This window comes from Dromiciops gliroides, chromosome 2, assembly GCF_019393635.1.
Source record: "Dromiciops gliroides isolate mDroGli1 chromosome 2, mDroGli1.pri, whole genome shotgun sequence".
NCBI lineage: Eukaryota > Metazoa > Chordata > Mammalia > Microbiotheria > Microbiotheriidae > Dromiciops > Dromiciops gliroides.
In genome coordinates, this window is record NC_057862.1 from 369,227,650 (window position 1) to 369,239,214 (window position 11,565).

General features: G+C 39.3%; 1 pseudogene; it reads left to right on the top strand.

The window, feature by feature from the left end:
* Positions 1-2,088: 2,088 nt before the first annotated feature.
* LOC122744004 lies at positions 2,089-2,658 on the top strand (annotated as a pseudogene).
* The last annotated feature ends 8,907 nt before the right edge of the window (positions 2,659-11,565 follow it).

Genomic DNA, 11,565 nt, shown 5'->3' on the forward strand with positions numbered 1-11,565 from the left:
ACAAAGTAACTGCCTTAGAAAGATGTATTTCATGGAATTTACTTTAGAAGTCCATGAACCAGTGGCTCAGCAATCACATTCACCAGTTCTTTCATTACCTTGGGATGAAGTTCATCTGAATCTGCTCATCTAAACTTGAACTCATTGAGAATAACTATCTATTTTTCTCTTATCTCTCTCCTTCTCTTCGGTTATGTTGTTCACTTGTTTCAGTCAGGTCTGATTCCTCATGACCCCTTTTTGGTGTTTTCTTGGCAAAGACCCTGGAGTGGTTTTGCCATTTCCTTCTCAAGCTCATTTTTACAGATGAGGAAGTTTAGGCAAATAGGATTAAATGTGTATACCTCCCTCTCTTCGGTACTGAGATAGATGGCTATGGGTATGGAATGTTACATATATATTGACAGACATGGCGGAAGTTTTGCTTTTGCTGAACTTAAAAAAAAAATGTTCTTTTAAAATCAGTTACCAGGGAAGACTCTCTGGGAAGAGAAAGTAGGATGGTGAGGTGTTAAGACAGGTGGTCACATTCAATTCTGTATGTACAAAAATATTTTAGCATTTCTTTTTGTAAGGTCAAAGAACTAGAAATTAAGGGGATGTCTACCAATTGGGGAATGGTTGGACAAATTATGTTATTTGAATATAACATTATATCATAAGAGATGATGAAGGGGGGCAGCTAGGTGGCACAGTGGATAAAGCACCGGCCCTGGATTCAGGAGTTCCTGAGTTCAAATCCAGCCTCAGACACTTGACACTTACTAGCTGTGTGACCCTGGGCAAGTCACTTAACCCCCATTGCTCCGCCAAAAAAAAAAAAATTTTTTTAAATGATGAAGGGAATGATTTTTAGAGAAATCTAGGAAGATTTGTATGAACTGATGCTGGGTGAAATGAGCAGAACCAGGAGAACAACTAATAAGAATAAGAACATTGGGGGCAGCTAGGTGGCGAAGTGGATAGAGCTCTGGCCCTGGAGTCAGGAGGACCTGAGTTCAAATCCGGTCTCAGACACTTGACACTTACTAGCTGTGTGACCCTGGGCAAGTCACTTAACCCCAATTGCCTCACACAAAAAAGCAAAAAAAGAATAAGAACATTGTAAAGACAACTTTTTATGACTAGTCACAATTTCAGAAGACCAAACAATAAAGAATGCTACCTACCTCCTAATGGAAAAATGATATATTTGGGATGCAGTATGTGCTGTACATTTTTGTGTGGCTAACATAAGAATTTATTTTGTTTAACTATGTATATTTCTTTCTTTTTATATGAACACTTTCATTTAAAGTTTTATTTCCAGATTCTATCCCTCCTTCCCTCCCTCCCCTCCCCTCTCCCTGAGGCAAGAAGCAATCATATACAGGTTACACATGTGCAATTATGTAAAACATTACCATATTAGTAATTTTCTATAAGAAAACTCAAATAAAAGAAAAAATGAATGAAAGTGAAAATAGCATGCTTCTGTCTTCAATCATTTATCAGTTCTTTCCTTGGAGGTGGATAATATGCTTCATCATTAGTCCTTTGGGATTGTCTTGAATCATTGTATTGATGAGAATAGCAACTCATTCACAGTTCTTCATCAAACAATGTAACTGTCACTATGCACAATGTTCTACTGGTTCTCCTCACTTCACTATACATCAGTTCATCTAAGTCCTGTTTCCAGGACTTTTTTTTAATCATCCTGCTTGTCATTTCTTATATCACAAGAATATTCCATTACAAAATCTTTGTTTAGTTTATTTAGTCATTCCCCAATTAATGGGTTTTCCTTTGATTTCCCATTCTTTTGGGGGGCGGGGCAATGAGGGTTAAGTGACTTGCCCAGGGTCACACTGCTAGTTAGTGTCAGGTGTCTGAGGCCGGATTTGAACTCAGGTCCTCCTGAATCCTGGGCTGGTGCTTTATCCACTGCGCTACCTAACTGCCCCCTGATTTTCCATTCTTAACCACCACAAGAAGAGATGCTATAAATATTTTTAAACAAATAGTTCTTTTTCTCTTTTGGGGGATGTCTTTGGGATATAAGCCTGGCTGTGGTATTCCTGGGTCAAAGGGTATGCACAGCTTTTCCTGACAGCAGATAAGATGGCAGAAGTGGAGCAGAAGAAGACGTAAACCTTCCGGAAGTTCACGTACGGCGGCGTGGACCTGGATCAGCTCCTGGACATGTCTTATGAACAGCTCATGCAGTTGTGCAGCGCTTGGCAGCGGCGGAGACTCAACTGGGGTCTGCAGCGCAAGCAGCATTCCCTTCTTAAGCGCCTGAGGAAGGCCAAGAAGGAGGCATCCCCCATGGAAAAGCCCGAGGTCGTGAAGACACAGCTTCGAGACATGATCATCCTGCCAGAGATGGTGGGCAGTTTGGTGGGCATCTACACCTGTAAGACCTTCGATCAGGTTGAAATTAAGCCCGAGATGACTGGAAACTACCTGGGTGAATTCTCTATCACCTACAAGCCTGTGAAACACAGCCGGCAGGGTATTGGAGCCACCCACTCCCGTTTCATCCCTCTCAAGTAACCCAGATCCTAACAATAAAAACAAGGTTTAAAAAAAGGGGGGTATGAAAATTTTTAAAACCCTTTGGGCATATATTCAAATTGCTCTCCAGAATGGTTGGATCTTTTCACAACTCCACCAATAGTGGATTAGTGTTCCAGCCCTCCCACATTCCCTTCAACATCCAATATTTTCCTTTTTTTGTTTTATTTGACACTCTAATAGGTGTGCGGTGGTACCTCAGAGTTGTTTTTAACTTACTATGCATATTTCTTGCAAGATTTTTGGTTTCTTTCAATGCAAGGGGAGGTAAGAAGAGAAAACAGATATAATAAATGTTAATTGAAGACACTTACATTTTCAAAAAAGAATGTGATGTGAAATTAAAGGCATCAACAAAAACAGTTAAATAAAAAGCCCCCACCAGTACCACTCCCCTGACAGATTATGTCAGACTTACCTCATTTCCTTTTTTGAAAGGGTTACTAGGATGGTAGTACTGGGGGAATACTGTAGAGCATTTGTAACTTGGGTTTCAAAACACACTTTGGCATTTTATATGTTTCTTTTGAGGCCTGTTTTTGGATTGGTGAAGACAATGATTATTCTCTGTGTGCCTGTGGTTAGTTCAAGGGCTTTGTAAAGAAAACACATTTTTTTTATTCCAACTTGGGGAAAAGATATACCTAGTTCCAAACTCTCTTCAGGGAGAAACTCATAGAGAGAGAGAAAAAAAGTCTTTGGAACAAGGCAAACATGTAAAGGAGCTAGAGCCTCGACAATCTGCTTCCCTAGTGACTAGGAAATCTCCCCTTCTGTGATATCAGGACCTCTTCTCTTGGTTGAACTTCCAGTGTTAGAATTCACTCACTCTCTGTGTTTTCTGGGATATTGTAATTTGCATAACTTCTCTGATTTCTGTTCATCAGTGGCTTGGATAAATGAGTTTACTCACTATTCACCCTTTATGAGGGCTTTTCGTACATTAAGTGAAAAAGAATCAGTCCTTCAGGTATAAGCATGATTTTAACCTTCACTTTTAAGGGATAGCATGACCAAAACAAAGTAGCTTGAATCTAGAAAGGCAAAAGATATAATTCTAGTCTAGTGCCCCCTCTCTCTCAGAGGCAGAGTAGCCAGACTCATAACCCTCTTCTGTTTCCCTGCAGGAAGGAATCAGTCTTCCTTGGAGAGAAGTAAGAAATATTCCAGGGATATCTATCAATGCTTCTTCTGAGCCAGTGGACAACACATATAGAATACACATCTAACTTGGTCAACACACTCTCATACATACCTTACAGAATAATTGTTTCATGCTATGCTTTTGGACAGAATTTAAGTTACATGATTGTATGGTGTGGGGACCAATTTTTAATTGGGGAGTGTTAGCTAAGCAGCTCGTCACAATATTGGGGCAAGGAAGGAGACAGACAGCCTCCCTCTAAACAGAGCAGGATTTATTTAACAAGAACGGACTAAAAAAAAACAACACAAACAGGATCAGTAGGATTAAGGGAAAGGAAATAAAATGGGGAAAGGGAAATTATACAACCTGAACAACACCACCTCCCAGGAATCAGCTGAGAACACACAGCAGCATCCTGTCACCTTCCAGCTTCAAGCTGGAATGGTGAAAAAACCTCCCTTCTTTCCAGCAGACCCCAGGCTGACCACACACAGCCCCAGCCAATTGGCTGGCTGCTCTGACAGTCACATGACTGCCTTCACTGGGCTTCCAATCATTATAATTTTGCCAGGCCCATGTAGGCATCAGCAAGTGGTGATGACGTGAGGTGCCAGGGTCATGGTGATGGCTACAACCAGTTGGTGGCCCCAGAGGCCACTGCGTGTGCTGAGGTTTTTTATTTTAATTCTAGCCAAAAGATGGGATCATAAAAACCTCAAATAACAATTAATTCTTTACAATGGTTAGGTAGATTCAAAACTGGCTAAAGTAATCCTTAATGATTCAATGCCAACTTGAAGAAGGGTCCCTAATGGAGTACCTCTAGGATCTATTCTTGGCCCTGTCATGCTGTTTGATGTTTTTATCAATTTGGATTAAGGATAGATTCACATACTTTCCAGATTTTCAGAGGACACAAGGTTAGTAGGGGCAGCTAACATGTTAAATGACAGAACCAGGATCTAAAAAGATCTCAACAGTCTGGTGGTACATTTAGTCTTAATTTTTTGGAACAAGATGAAATTTAATACAGATTAGTATATAAAGCTCTACACTTCAGTTAGAAAAAAAATAATTTTCATGAGTACAACATGGGTGAGAGATGGTTAAGTAGTAGTTTACATGTAAAAAAGATCAGGGGGTCTTAGTGGACTACAAGTTCATTATGATTCAACACTAGGCTATGGAAGCCCAAAAAGCTAACAGGATCTTACTCTGCATGAAAGGAAATTGGCAGATTGTCCAGAATGAGATAGGTAATGGTTCCTCAGTACTCCACTTTGGTCAGGATTGACCACCTTAGTGGCCATCAGGTCGAATCCCTTCATTTTATAGATGAGGAAGCTGAGGCCAACAGGGGTTTAGTGTCTTGTCCAAGGTTGAACAAGTAGTAAGTGGCAGATCTGGAATTCAAAACTCAGGTCCTATGACTCCCAATTCCTCATTCCTTCCATTGCATCTCAATGCTTTCTGAAGCCCTGTTTTGTTCTGAGTACCACATTTTAGGGAGGACATCAAAAGAGCTGGAGAATGCCCAGAAAAGGGTAATTAGGATGGTGAAACACTCTGAGATGATGTCATATGAGGATCATTTGAAGGACCAGATACATTTAGAGAGCAGAAAATTTAGAGTGGCTGTGATAGCTGCCTTCAAGGATTTGAAAGACTTTCAATTGAATACAGGATTAAACTCATTCTCTTTGGCCTCAGAACTAGGAGGAATGGGAAGAATTTGCAGAGATTGAATTTTTGGAGTCAATGTAAATAAAAAACAGCTGATGATTAGAGCTAACCAAAAGTGTATTAGACTGCCTGGGGAAGTAGTGGATTTCCCCTCACCAGAGATCTTTTTTCCTTTTTTTTTCTTTCATTGAGTCTACTTTGCTTCTGTGCCACTCTCACCATTTGTTCCTAGTTATGCATTGGGAGCCAAACACAACAAATAGAATCCTACCCTGACAGCCCTTTAAATACTTGAAAGGCAACTTTCATGTCCCCTTTTCTAACATTTCCCTTTCCAGGGTCCAGTTCTCTAGTTCCTTCACTTGAGTCACATCTAGCATGATCTTGAGTTTCCCTTTGCTATATAGGTTGCTCTTTTCTGGTAATGTGGCACCAAGGAGTTGTGAACTGATCCAACCATTCTGGGGAGAAATTTGGAACTATGCCCAAAGGGCAATCAAACTGTTTATACCTTTTGACCCAGCAATACCATTACTAGGTCTATATGCCAAAGAGATCATAAAAAAGGGAAAAGGAGCCACATGTACAAAAATATTTATAGCAGCTCTTTCTGTGGTGGCAAAGAATCAGAAACTGAGGGGATGCCCATCAGTTGAGGAATGGCTCAACAAGTTGTGGTATATGAATGTAATGGAATACTATTTTGCTGTAAGAAATAATGAGCAAGGGGCAGCTAGGTGGCAGCATGGTGGATAAAACACTGGACCTGGATTCAGGAGGACCTGAGTTCAAATCCAGCCTCAGACACTTGACACTTACTAGCTGTGTGACCCTGGGCAATTCATTTAACTCCAATTGCTTCACCAAAAAAGAAAAGAAAAGAAAAGAAATAATGAGCAAGCAGAGTTCTGAAAAACCTGGAAAGACTTACATGAACTGATGATGCAGGAAGTGAGCAGAACCAGGAGAGTATTATACACAGTAACAGTAATAGTAACATTGTACAATGATCAACTATGATTGATTTAGCTCTTCTCAGCAATACAATGATCCAAGACAATTCCAAGAGACTCATGATGAAAAATGCCATCCACATTCAGAGAAAGAACTGATGGAGTCTGAAAGCAGATTGAAGCTTACTATTTTCAATTTGGAGAGGGGTATTTTTTTCTTTTGTTCTGTTTCTTCTTTTATAACAAGACTAATGTGGTAATATGTTACACATGATTGCACATATATAACCTACATCAGATGGTTTGCCATCTTGGGGAAGGGGGAGGGGAGGGAGGAAGGGTGAAAGATTTGGTACTCAAAATCTTTCAAAAAATGAATTTGAAAATTGTCTTTACATGTAATTAGAAAAAATAAAATACTATTAATTTTTTAATGTGGCACCAAGAACTGAAAATAATGATATGTGGCCTGACAAATAAACAGGATGGAAAGACTATTGTGTCCCTAGTCCTATACATTTTGCCCCTATGATTCATGTAGCCAAAGATCAAATGTGCTTTTTGGCTTTTTTTTTTTTTTACTACTTTTGAGTTTTCAGTTTCCTTCCTTTAACCCCGATCATTATTCTTTGTCCCAATATCCCATCTGGAGCCCTTATTCCAGCTACAATGACCTTGTGACAATGCCTTCTTCCACTGCCAAATCTTCTCCCAAGCCATATTTTGTGTTCAAGGAACAGTTTCCTTTCTGCCCCTTCCTTCCCCTTTCTTCTCCCCTCTAGTTTCACCTCTTCTAGGAAATCTTTTCAGAGTGAGAGTAACTCATGACATTCTCCAATACAATTTAGCCACCTCTTTTCACCTCAGTATGCTTTGTAGATACATGGATTATGAGTTCCTTAGGAGAAGAAACCATATCATGCCCTCTTCCCCAATACCTAGCAAGGACTAAGCATACAGAAAATTATTAATGAGTATTTTTCAAATTAAGGAAAGTGATTCCATGTTTGATTCATCTGTGAGGAACTTATTGAATTATAAACATTTTGATGCCAGGGACCACCTCAGTTCTTTAATATGTACCACCAAGTTCTCTGAGTACACAGCTGTGAACCTTGTGGGCACTTAATAAATATATGCTGAGTGACTTCTCCCGATGATCCAGGAAGCCTGAGTGGCTGTGCCACTCATCATTTCTGTATCCCACAAGACATTCTTCTGATTAAGACTTAGTTTCTTCCCAGGGTTCCATGGTACATCACCTACAATAACGGAAAAAAATAATTCCTCAGCACCCTCAGTCTCTGAATCAGAGGAATGGGCACAAGCCTGGCTATGGTAAGAACATTCTCTACTGTCATCTTCACTCTTAGTGTCATGCCCAATTTCTTTCTTTGGTTGCCTCTCATTTCTGATTCTATTCCATCTTTGAGGACTACCTGTATAGAAACCATAGTGAGACAGCACTGCATCAGCTCTTCTGTCCTGGGATAACAAAGCTAAAAAAAACTTGGAAGGTTAGTTACTTCATTATCTTTCATATTAAAGAATTAAAGCACTGCAAGATTTTTTTTTAAACCAAGGGGAAAATGGGATGCTGGTCTACTAGTAACCCATACTATCATAAGGACAATTCATCTAACCTGATGTTGAGGGGGCATGGAGTTGCTTCTAGTCTTTGAGATGGATCTGCACTGAACTCTCTACAATTTCTCACTTTGTTCATTCGATAAACATTCATGTACCACATGTTAAGGGAGATATACCTGGTTCTGACAGATCAGCCCTTATTTGCAAGACGGCTACCACCTTAAATCACTTAGGTCATTACGACTTGTCCTAGTCTTGTTTTCTCTCCCCTATAGTATAACCATTTGTGTGTATATCTCAGCCTTTCCTATGATATTACAAGCTCTAAAAGGCCAGAAACAATGTCATTTTAAAAATCTGCCTTCCAATCTGCTAGCATAGTACATTAATAACCAGTACGGACATGAGTATAGTCTATGTCCATGAAACAGAAGAAGAAGAAAAAAAAGGAAATGGTCCATAAGAAGATTGAACTAACACTGATCATTATTAGCATTAGGAGCATTCTCTCTAATCACTGATTTTGATCTTGAAATTGCAAAATCTACACTGGAAGGAAAATCTTAAAGGTTATTTAATCCAACCCTTTCTGTCCACTCCCATTTCTGCAGAGAAGGAAAAATTGAGGCCTAGAGAGGTGACATCTCAGTTAATAGGTAGCAATCCTAAGATCTTAAACCAATCCAAAGTATTTTTTCTATCACTGCCTCACTATTCTCAAAAGTCAAAGCTGGGACAGATGCTCAGCTACTTTAACTGAAATACATAAGAAGTATCACTAAGGGCCCTGACCATTTGCCTTTTTTCACATCTACAGAAGAGCTCTGCCCCAGCTCCTCCTTGGGTTTTTCTCTACTCTCCTCACACACTGGCCTCACACTCACCCTCAGCCTCAAAGATCAGATCCCACAACACCCCATTTTGAGGAACCCTTCTTAGTTTTTACTTACATGGCAAAATCTGATCATCTGAGTTCAACTGCCCTGCTTTGGATGAAACAGTCCCAATGTGGTAAGCTTTGTTCCTTGCCCCAGGCTTTCCAATCACAGGACACATCGGACTCATTTCCCTCTGAATCTACCAGTCAATGAAAACAGGTATGTTACATTTTGGAAGCCATGGTAATCACAATATTTCCCCTTCATCACTTTAATCATGTAAAGAAGAGTAGCTTGAGAGGATAATATTATTTTATAGGAGCATCACTCATGACCACAGATAAACAAATAAGTCACTGATATTTATAGAGAGCTTTTAAATTTGCAAAGTTGTTTTTTACATACAGCATTTATAATTGTATCCTCTCCACAACCATGGGAGGTAGGGGCTACAGGCATCATCATCTTTATTTTCCACATGATGAAACAGTCTCAGATTGTTGAGATGATTGCCCAGGATCACACAGATAATACATGTTAGAGGCAAAATATGAACTTAGCTCCTTCTTCACTACACAAATGTTATCCTTTCCTATTTCAGGAAATTTTAACAGCTTTGTATGTCACTATCATTATCAGCATTATCAACATAGTCATGCTCTCAACTTACAATTTCCTAAAAGCTTTCTCATGCCATCCTCACACCAACCTCTGGAAAGTATTGCTTAGTACCAACTTAAGAGTTTCACTATAATGAGTATCAACTGAATCAGACTGTAAGCCCCATGGAGGGAAGATAGGAGGTCTGGTCCGTAACATGGATCTCAGAAGTACCTGATAATACCACAACTCCTCCTATTCCCATCCCTAAGAGCATTCATTGCACACCCTCCATCCTCACTGACAGCAACAACTCTTACTGGGGTCTAGCAATTAACTAACCAATGAGGATTAATTGAACACCTATTTTGTGCCTTATTCATCTCACTGTTACTAATCTGTTACCAAGTGTTGTCATTTCTGCCTTTTCACTAACTCTCCTTTGTATCCCATTCTCTCCTCTGAAACACCTGTCATTCCAGTGCAGGCTTATCATGTGGACTAGTGCAATAACTTTCTGGTTGTTCTCCCTGCCTCAAGTCTTTCTCCACTGCAGTGAATCCTCCATTCAGCTGCCAAAGTAACCTTCTTAAAATGCAAGGATGATCATGTTACTACTCTAATCAGTAAATTTCAATAGCTCCCTTATTACTTCCAGGATAAAATAGAAGATCCTTTGACTTTTTTGTGGGGCAATGAAGGTTAAGTGACTTGCCCAGGGTCACACAGCTAGTAAATGTCAAGTGTCTGAGGCTGGATTTGAACTCAGGTCCTCCTGAATTCAGGGCCAGTGCTCTATCCACTGTGCCACCTAGCTGCCCCCCTTGACTTTTTTTAAATAAAGATTTTATAGTATTTTCCCTCAATTAATAAAGTTTAGCATTCATTTTTTAAAATTTTTGAGTTCTAGGGCAGCTAGGTGGCGCAGTGGATAGAGCACCGGCCCTGGAATCAGGAGTACCTGAGTTTAAATCCGGCCTCAGACACCTAACACTTACTAGCTGTGTGACTCTGGGCAAGTCACTTAACCCCAACTGCCTTACTAAAAAAAAAAAAAATTGAGTTCCAAATTCTCTCCCTTCCTCCCTCTTCTTCCCCTTTAAAAGACAAGCAATTTGATATAGATTATACATGTACAGTCATGCAAAATATTTTTGGGTTAGTCATGTTGTGAAAGAAAAAAAACAAGAAAAGCAAAGTAAAAAAAGGTTTTTTTAATCTTCATTTAGACTCTGTCTCTGGAGGTGGATAGAATTTTTCATCATAATTCCATCAGAATTATCTTGGATCATTGTATTGCTAAAATAATTGCTGTCATTGACAACTGATCATCATGAAATATTGCTGTTACTGTATATACACTTCTCCTGGTTCTGCTCACTTCACTCAGCATCAGTTCATTAAGTCTTTCCAGGTTTTTCTGAAATCTGCCTGCTTATCATTTCTTATAGCACAATTATTTTCCATCACAATCATATACTACAACTTGTTCAGTCATTCCCCAATTGATGGGCATCCCCTCAGTTTCCAATTCTTTGCCACCACAAAAAAGTTGCTATAAACATATTTGTATATATAGGTCCTTTTCCCTTTTTTTCTTTTTTTTTTTAGACCTACTAGTGGTATTTGCTGAATCAAAGGACATGCATGGTTTTATAACCCTTTGGGCATAGTTCCAAATTGCTCTCCAGAATAGTCAAATCAATTTAAACTCCACCAATAGTTCTTTAGTGTCCCAACCTTCCCACATTCCCTCCAACCTTTGTCATTTTCCTTTTCTGTCATATTAGCCAATCTAATAGGTGTGGGGTGATACCTCAAAGTTGTTTTAATTTGCATTTCTCTAATCAATAGTGATTTAGAACTTTTTTATATGACTATAGATAGCTTCAATTTTTTTAATCTAAAAACTACCTTTTCATATGCTTTGACCATTTATCAATTAAAGAAGAACTTGTATTCTTATAAATTTGGCTTACCTTCTAAACATTTTTTCATGGTCATGATTACTGTGTATTTTCTTCCATCCTATTTTCCCCATTTATCTTTCTCTTTTCACCCTGACCTTCCTCAGAAGTGATTTGCTTCTCACCACCACATCCCCCAATCCACCCTCCCTTCTATCAGCCCTCTCCTGCTTTTCTTATTGCATTTC